At 38.6% G+C, this 9084-nt stretch overlaps 1 protein-coding gene across 3 annotated transcripts in view; it reads right to left on the bottom strand.

Annotated features, from left to right (window-relative positions):
- sgsm3 (small G protein signaling modulator 3) overlaps positions 1-8869 on the bottom strand; it is a 28817-nt gene extending 19948 nt beyond the window's left edge. The window contains exon 1 of one of the 3 annotated variants that reach the window (XM_016549334.1): positions 8679-8869. The gene's annotated coding sequence lies outside the window, so the exon portion shown is untranslated. The remainder of the gene's footprint in view (positions 1-8678) is intronic. The other 2 variants (XM_016549333.1, XM_016549332.1) reach the window with 2 other exon arrangements.
- Positions 8870-9084: the final 215 nt, after the last annotated feature.

Genomic DNA, 9084 nt, shown 5'->3' with positions numbered 1-9084 from the left:
TATTTACATTCTGTTTATGTAGGCTATATACTGTATTCTATATACAGTACCAGTCAAAAGTTTGGACACACTAATGGGAAGTGTGTCCAAACTTTTGACTATACTGTACTATAATATAGCCTACACATAAAGAATATAGGCCAATATATCGGTATCTGTCTTTTTTTACTCCCTAATATCGGTATCGGCATCGGCCCCCAAAAAACCCATATCGGTCGAGCTCTATTCATGATCGAACATTTAGGTGAGATAAATAAATATTTTTGAAAAATCTCTAACCCGCTCCCCTCCACCCCTCAAAAAAAAAACAAAATCCCCTCTCACAAGAGTCACCTATAAGAGGGAAATTCCCCCCATTTTCAAAAATGAAATTCAGGCCCTGAATAAATGTCTAAAAATCCTGATTGGAGTATTACTATAAATAATTCCACATGATAAAAATAAGGCTTTAAAAAGATCGGTATCGGTGATCGTATAGGCAGATACTGCTTTCTGTGATCGGCGATCGGCCTCAAAAATCCTGATCGGAGCACCCCCAGTTTAAAGCTCTGATGTGAGAAAGCAAACTGATTTTCATTCAGCTGACAGAAATCCTGCCGCGCCACAGAGCGCATTTACACAGTTTTCCATTAAATTTCATATTTGTCCCAAATGTTGTTAATGTACATTATGACTTCACCCTAGGCTGTAAAATTGTGTATTGTGTATTTTTTCAGTGAAACGTTTGTCTTTCTGTGGCTCGAATTAGGGATGTAACGATTACCGGTTTGACGATAAATCGTGATAAAATACAACGGACCGAATTAGCATGCCCTGCTGTAAATTTTGACCGGTTGATGAAAAACAAGCTTATGTGGATTCTACACATTTAAACAATAAGGTATCTAGTATTATTTATGGAGCAGATAAATACATATAATCATTTATTAATCAATTATCATTTTGACTTGACCCTTTTCTTTATTTAAAAGCTGAAATGTGAGGTTTACCATTTATGAAACTTTTTCAAAGCTTTATTTGAACATTTACATTAGATATTTGAACATTGGTAATATTATTGTTTTAATGATTATGCAAACAAAAAGTCATTTTATTTGTTGTTTGTTGATTTTAAATGTAAAACTTGGTGAAATGATTTGTGTGTCAGTACTTTTTGAACATTTCCAGCACATTTCAACAATACCATGATAATACTGATAACCGTGATAATTTTGGTCACTATAATCGTGATAAGAAATTTTCATACCGTTACATCCCTAGCTCGAATAAAGTCTGTATGCTTCATATAGAGAGCTATAATATAGATTGCACTTTTTCTTTCCATTTTGCTCTGTTTTTTTTAAACACCGAACTTCAAACTCATATATGTCGCTTTTTGATCATTCTTGAAGTGAACTTTTGCCCGTTTGATGATTAAATAAACTGTTTTTAGGCCGCTGCTTGAACTGAATGTGACGCGTCCAGTGTGTGTGTGATTCCTGATACCTGCGAGTTCTAGATGCGGCGCTGCGCTTTTGGCCGGTGTGCGACTGCCATATTTTGTAATTTTGATAAGATAATCATCACGTGTTCTAGAATAGAAGCAATTAAAGTGTGAGAGTAATCATACAATATCCATATGCATGTAATTTCATTACTATGGCCTTTGTGTAGATATTTAATGATGGCCATCTAGTTAGTGTGTGTTAATTTCAACATCTACTAATACATTTTAAAATTTTGAGTTTAATGATCAATATATAATTAATATTTACTATTAATATTTTTATTAATGTACAAAGTACGGTTCAGTACTTTTTTTATATATATAAATGCACTATTGTTGATTAATCGTATCGGCCAGTGTGGTCTAACCTAGCTATCGGTATCTGTAAAACCCACTATCAGTCGACCTCAATAATATATATACACACACACACACAGTGACCCAAAGCCCTTGAAAAACAGTACTTCTCTCTTCATCCAATTACAAACCCAAATGAATAAAATTCCATGCACAGCACACCTTTCAGTGTGTTTGGGCCTCATTAGAGGACAGTCATGACAACACTGCAGACTGCCATACATCAACTGCTGGCTCTCTGTGGGAGTCTCCATCATAAACAAACACTTACTAACAATCACACTCTTCATCACGCTACGAACACCACCGCTAGCATCATCCCTATGGCAACAGATACCACAGCAACCAAAAAGACAGAGGCGAGCAGCCGAAGGCACCACATAAGCAATCAGTGAGTGAGAGGAGTCAATGTTCCCCAAAGACACTCTAAGAAACACTGAAATCTTATAATATCCTCTAACAGAAGGTTACAAATCCCAATACTCTAAGGAAATAGTCTGGACTGCTAACTGCTAAGGAAAGTAGACTGGATCATGTCAAGCTAGGCAGAATAATCACTGAAACACTGTCATGTGAACTACACAAGGGTAAGGGTGATTTTTGGGCCAGTTATTCCCTTTAATATGACCAAATTGGTGTAGCAGGTGTATTTGTATATGTCAGCTTATTATAGTTAAACTTAAAGGCTAACTGAAATAAAAACAAAATATACAGCATAATATAAAAAAAAAAAACTGAAACAAAAATCACTTAATCTAAGCTAGTTGCAACTCAACAATACTAAAATAACATTGGTGTGTGTGAGACATTCATGCCATGAGTTGGGTGAGGAGGCACGTGGCAGCTCTTTGACGACAGCGGGATGGGGAGAAGAGAGGGAGGGATGGGGGCAGCGTGCTACATGACTCACTGCGTGTTGTGACTAGAAGCTGGAGGAAGGAAAGATTGAGGTGGGGCTGATGACAGACAGTGGGAGCTTTCTCGTTGAGGTTGGCAGTGCTCATTTTAGGGTACTTTTGTTTTCCGTCACAGCTGGACACATAAGGCACTCAGAGGCCAATCCAGAGTCCTGGCACTGGGTGTCATAAGCTGGTGCTCTCTGCAGGATCTCCTGACCTACCCTGTGCTTAAGGAGGGTGTGTGTGAACCACACTAGATAAACAGAGCCGAACCTTACAGCCACACTATACACATGTCAAGGGAGTGCCCGATGTAAAGACGTATCCAAAACTTTAAACAGATGAAGGAATCTTTGTTAGCAAAGGTGTTGACTACATTGGAAGCACATTCAATCTTTCAAACCTTAGAGTAGAACAGTGCCTGTCCACTTCTTCAGCGGTGCTGGTTCTGAAATCATCTTCTTATTCATTTTCCCAATAACGATTTTAAAAACACTAAAAAGATTTTTTCTCCATTTCTGTCACTGATGGAGTCTCAATTCTGTGCAAGTTGAAAAATGTCAACTCGAAGAGCTTATTGACATGTCCAGTTTGACACGTCTGGTTGTATCAGAAAATGAAGGAAAGTATTACACGATGATTTTATTCACGCAAGTGACACGAAAAACATTCTGTGAGTAATCTAGAGCTATAACACGATGCGAATAATAAACGGACGAAAATATATGCCATGCCGCACCCATTACTATGGCCTTTGTGTAGATATTTAATGATGGCCATCTAGTTAGTGTGTGTTAATTTCAACATCTACTAATACATTTTAAAATTTTGAGTTTAATGATCAATATATAATTAATATTTACTATTAATATTTTTATTAATGTACAAAGTACGGTTCAGTACTTTTTTTATATATATAAATGCACTATTGTTGATTAATCGTATCGGCCAGTGTGGTCTAACCTAGCTATCGGTATCTGTAAAACCCACTATCAGTCGACCTCAATAATATATATACACACACACACACAGTGACCCAAAGCCCTTGAAAAACAGTACTTCTCTCTTCATCCAATTACAAACCCAAATGAATAAAATTCCATGCACAGCACACCTTTCAGTGTGTTTGGGCCTCATTAGAGGACAGTCATGACAACACTGCAGACTGCCATACATCAACTGCTGGCTCTCTGTGGGAGTCTCCATCATAAACAAACACTTACTAACAATCACACTCTTCATCACGCTACGAACACCACCGCTAGCATCATCCCTATGGCAACAGATACCACAGCAACCAAAAAGACAGAGGCGAGCAGCCGAAGGCACCACATAAGCAATCAGTGAGTGAGAGGAGTCAATGTTCCCCAAAGACACTCTAAGAAACACTGAAATCTTATAATATCCTCTAACAGAAGGTTACAAATCCCAATACTCTAAGGAAATAGTCTGGACTGCTAACTGCTAAGGTAAGTAGACTGGATCATGTCAAGCTAGGCAGAATAATCACTGAAACACTGTCATGTGAACTACACAAGGGTAAGGGTGATTTTTGGGCCAGTTATTCCCTTTAATATGACCAAATTGGTGTAGCAGGTGTATTTGTATATGTCAGCTTATTATAGTTAAACTTAAAGGCTAACTGAAATAAAAACAAAATATACAGCATAATATAAAAAAAAAAAACTGAAACAAAAATCACTTAATCTAAGCTAGTTGCAACTCAACAATACTAAAATAACATTGGTGTGTGTGAGACATTCATGCCATGAGTTGGGTGAGGAGGCACGTGGCAGCTCTTTGACGACAGCGGGATGGGGAGAAGAGAGGGAGGGATGGGGGCAGCGTGCTACATGACTCACTGCGTGTTGTGACTAGAAGCTGGAGGAAGGAAAGATTGAGGTGGGGCTGATGACAGACAGTGGGAGCTTTCTCGTTGAGGTTGGCAGTGCTCATTTTAGGGTACTTTTGTTTTCCGTCACAGCTGGACACATAAGGCACTCAGAGGCCAATCCAGAGTCCTGGCACTGGGTGTCATAAGCTGGTGCTCTCTGCAGGATCTCCTGACCTACCCTGTGCTTAAGGAGGGTGTGTGTGAACCACACTAGATAAACAGAGCCGAACCTTACAGCCACACTATACACATGTCAAGGGAGTGCCCGATGTAAAGACGTATCCAAAACTTTAAACAGATGAAGGAATCTTTGTTAGCAAAGGTGTTGACTACATTGGAAGCACATTCAATCTTTCAAACCTTAGAGTAGAACAGTGCCTGTCCACTTCTTCAGCGGTGCTGGTTCTGAAATCATCTTCTTATTCATTTTCCCAATAACGATTTTAAAAACACTAAAAAGATTTTTTCTCCATTTCTGTCACTGATGGAGTCTCAATTCTGTGCAAGTTGAAAAATGTCAACTCGAAGAGCTTATTGACATGTCCAGTTTGACACGTCTGGTTGTATCAGAAAATGAAGGAAAGTATTACACGATGATTTTATTCACGCAAGTGACACGAAAAACATTCTGTGAGTAATCTAGAGCTATAACACGATGCGAATAATAAACGGACGAAAATATATGCCATGCCGCACCGCCCAGCAGTGTTCAGCGCACAGATTTCACTCTCCCTCTAGCCGTCGTCACTGTGTGACGCTCCGCTCAATATTCTGCTCTATGAATGTGCGTTCCATTGAGTTGCTCACGGCCCATATGAACGCTTTACTCATGCTCACTGGAAAACAGAAAAAAAAAAAAAGTTATATCTGATTCTGTTGCATAGAACTGAATAAAAATAATATTTTGATATTTAATAATATATTTTCTGTCCAATTTTATTGTTACTTTGAATAAAAGTGTGGTTCTTTTATTGGCTTGTGTTTTTTTAAATTCAGTATCAATATTAAAATGATTGAATTAAATTAAAGTCTTACAAAATTACTTTATATTATTTAATAAAATAATAAATAATTATTACAAAGCATTTTCCTTTTTGGTTTTCAGCTAAGTGCATCCAGAATTTTAATCTCGGTGCATCCCTAGTGTTGGAAATTTTTATTAGAATTTTTTTTTGAAAGACCGACTCAATTTAGAGCCCTGCATGGGCCTCAAATATAGGCCCGAGCCCGGCCCTGGCCCGAGACGCTCAGGCCCACTCCTACTCCTACTTCTCCCTGATGCTCTGCATCATAGACTGTAAAAAAATATGGATGACGCGTCTCCTATTCCTTCCACTATAGAAAAGCGAAGCCAACGCATCTCAGTATGGCCGCTGCCATCTTGAGTAAGTGACATCATTTGGAGCCCGAGTTTGCGCAGTAGAGATTCGTTTGGAGCCCGAGTCTGCGCAGTAATGTCGTGAGGTGGAGCCATGGTATCAAACTCCCGCAGACCCAATCAACCATAATGACACGCCCCGTTTTTATAGCATCAAATTACTAGCTAAAATCAAACTTATACAAAAACTAACAATTGAACATATATCAGCGTGATAACAACGACCTTAAATGACCAAAACCATCTTTCGGAAAATTGTATTGGAAGTGTAATTAATTTTTTTCTTTTGACTCAAGTCCCATTCGTTTACATGGAGAGGGAGGGGTTTATGACCTGTACTGCAGCCAGCCACCAGGGGGTGATCAAAGAGCCCGCAGCTTCCTCAGTATGGCCGCTGCCATCTTGAGTAAATGACGTCATTTGGAGCCCGAGTCTGCGCAGTAGAGATTCGTTTGGAGCCAGAGTCTGCGCAGTAGTGTCTTGAGGTGGAGCAACGGTATCAAACTCCCACAGACCCAATCAACCATAACGACACGCCCCGTTTTTATAGCATCAAATTACTAGCTAAAATCAAACTTATCACAAAAACTAACAATTGAACATATATCAGCGTGATAACAACTACCTTAAATGACCAAAACCATCTTTCGGAAAATTGTATTGGAAGTGTAATTAATTTTTTTCTTTTGACTCAAGTCCCATTCGTTTACATGGAGGGGATGGGAGTTTATGCAGTACATAAACCTGTACTGCATAAACATGCAGTACAGGTTTAGACCTGTACTGCAGCCAGCCACCAGGGGGCGATCAAAGATCAAGGAGCCCTTCAAAGAGCCCTTCACTTTTCAGGACGTGTGAGGCACACCCGCTCTGCATGGTCAACTGTCACCTGTTTGCTAATGCGTGCGTATATGCGTTGCGTATTGCATAGGTGATGTATAATATTTATAATATAATCAATATAACAATATTTCATACAGTAGCCTATGTGTGCTCTGCGCTTATATGGGCACAATAAAAGTAGAGAAGCTAAATGAGCCCGAGTAAGACCCGAGCCCGATCTGTTAAAAAAAAAAAAAAAATGGCCCGAGCCCGGCCCGAATAGACTCAGCGTGTCGGGCCCCGTCGGGCTTGCAGACCTCTAACTCAATTACGTTATTTGCGGTGCTTCATGGGAGTGGGCAGGCCTAAAGATCTCTTTTGGCATATTTTGCTCACTGCACCACTCTGATTGGTGGAATTTTCTGTACAGAATCATGGGTAATGTAGTTTTTCACCATGAATTCCACTATTAAATACGATTATTTTAAAAATAAGTTGAATTAATGTAAAGAGATGGGTTCATCAATAGCATATAAAATCAATTAATCTCAGAGCTCACAATAGGTCTGTCTTTAAAGGTTTATCAGTTATCGTTAAAATCAATTTCCCTTTGAACTTCTATAACTCAGCTGTTTTGCAGAATCATGGGTAATATATAGTTTTTCACAAGGAATTCTGCCATTAAACAACTTAAATAAGTTGAAATAATGCAGTCTGATGGCTTCAACATTGTTTAACAGCCTCATAGCTTACAGCAGGTTTGTTTTTAAAGGCTTAGGAGTTAAAAATCAGTTCCCCTATGGGAAAAAAAAAAAGGGATTTTTTATCTCTGGAACCCAACTGTTGAACTCATTCAATGCTGTTTGAGTCAACAAATGCTTACAGCTAATTGTATTAAATAAGATTTAAGTAGTCATGATGAAGAATTATTATTCTAATAATTAAAGTGTACAAGCTAAAAATGTAATCTAAAAATCAGTTAATGAAAGGACAGTTCGCCAAAGGTGAAAGCCAAGTCATCATTCTCTCACCTGTATGACTTACTTTCTTCTGTGGAACACAAAAACAGATGCTAAGCAGAACGACAACCTTGGTCACCATTCACTTCCATTGTATGGGAAAAAAAATTCAATGAAAGTCAATGGTGACTGATGCCGTCAGTCCATAATATTCTGCCTAACATCATATTTTGTGTCTTACAGAAAAAATTAACATGACAGCATTCTTCATTTACAGTCGATTAAGACCTTTAAATAAACAAATAATCAATGGCAGGGCGAGTCAATTACCATATGGCAGCTGAAATGAATTTGCGAACTAGCGCAGTTCACAATGAATCAAAATAACGAAGCGGTACCAAACAGTTACCGAACCTAATACAACACAGGTCATTCATCATCACCGCGGCATAATAAGACAAGCATCTAGACGTAACAAGAGTGCGCTTCAAGTAAATACTGCTGCTGTCAGTCAAGCAAACTTCTGAACACCTCAGAAGAAGAGGAAATGTTCATATCAGTTCCTTATTTCGTGCGGAAACAGTATTATTACACAAAAAGTGCAAATTATGGCAACGAAGCTCTCTAAATAAGAACATATTGTTCTCAATAATACGTGACAACTAACGCTGAGAGGACATTCAAATATGTGTGCCACTTTCACAGTCGATATCGTTACTGAGTAAAATACATCTGACATAAACACAGTACGCTAAATATATCTAAAAGCGTTCCGTGATACTAACAGTTATTCGCTAAAGCCATCCGAGCATCAGTGATCAAAGCACTTGCCGCTACGTTTAGCCACCGAGCTAGCGAGCCAACAAATGTTGTATCTTCTTACCTTACGTCATGTTGAATCTCCTTTCTGAACAGCTGTACTTCGTGGTACAATAACACATATATTTTACAGATACAGTGTAAGTATGGGATGTGTACTTATAACTGGCGTTTTGTGATGATGGTGGACAGTTGCATTGACCTACTGTTTTGCGTCATTCACCTGTTCGTGTTTCGCATTCTCACTGAAGGATTGTATCCTTCCGCCTAAAGAGATTTCCTGAAGAAATAGTTCTCATCCTGTTAACAGATTTTGACTCTTGGAAGCAAAATATTTTATGTAGCAGTAACTAATATATATATAGGAGGCAAGTCAACCGTATTTTGACAATCTCTGCATACTCCCGTATTTTCACCTAACTGCGCTTGAGTTTTCAAGTGAAGCCATAACGTGTTATTAATTGAAGGAG

Source organism: Sinocyclocheilus rhinocerous, unplaced genomic scaffold (assembly GCF_001515625.1).
Source record: "Sinocyclocheilus rhinocerous isolate Xijiao unplaced genomic scaffold, SAMN03320098_v1.1 scaffold43, whole genome shotgun sequence".
Lineage (NCBI taxonomy): Eukaryota > Metazoa > Chordata > Actinopteri > Cypriniformes > Cyprinidae > Sinocyclocheilus > Sinocyclocheilus rhinocerous.
This window is presented reverse-complemented; position numbering and strand designations above follow the sequence as displayed.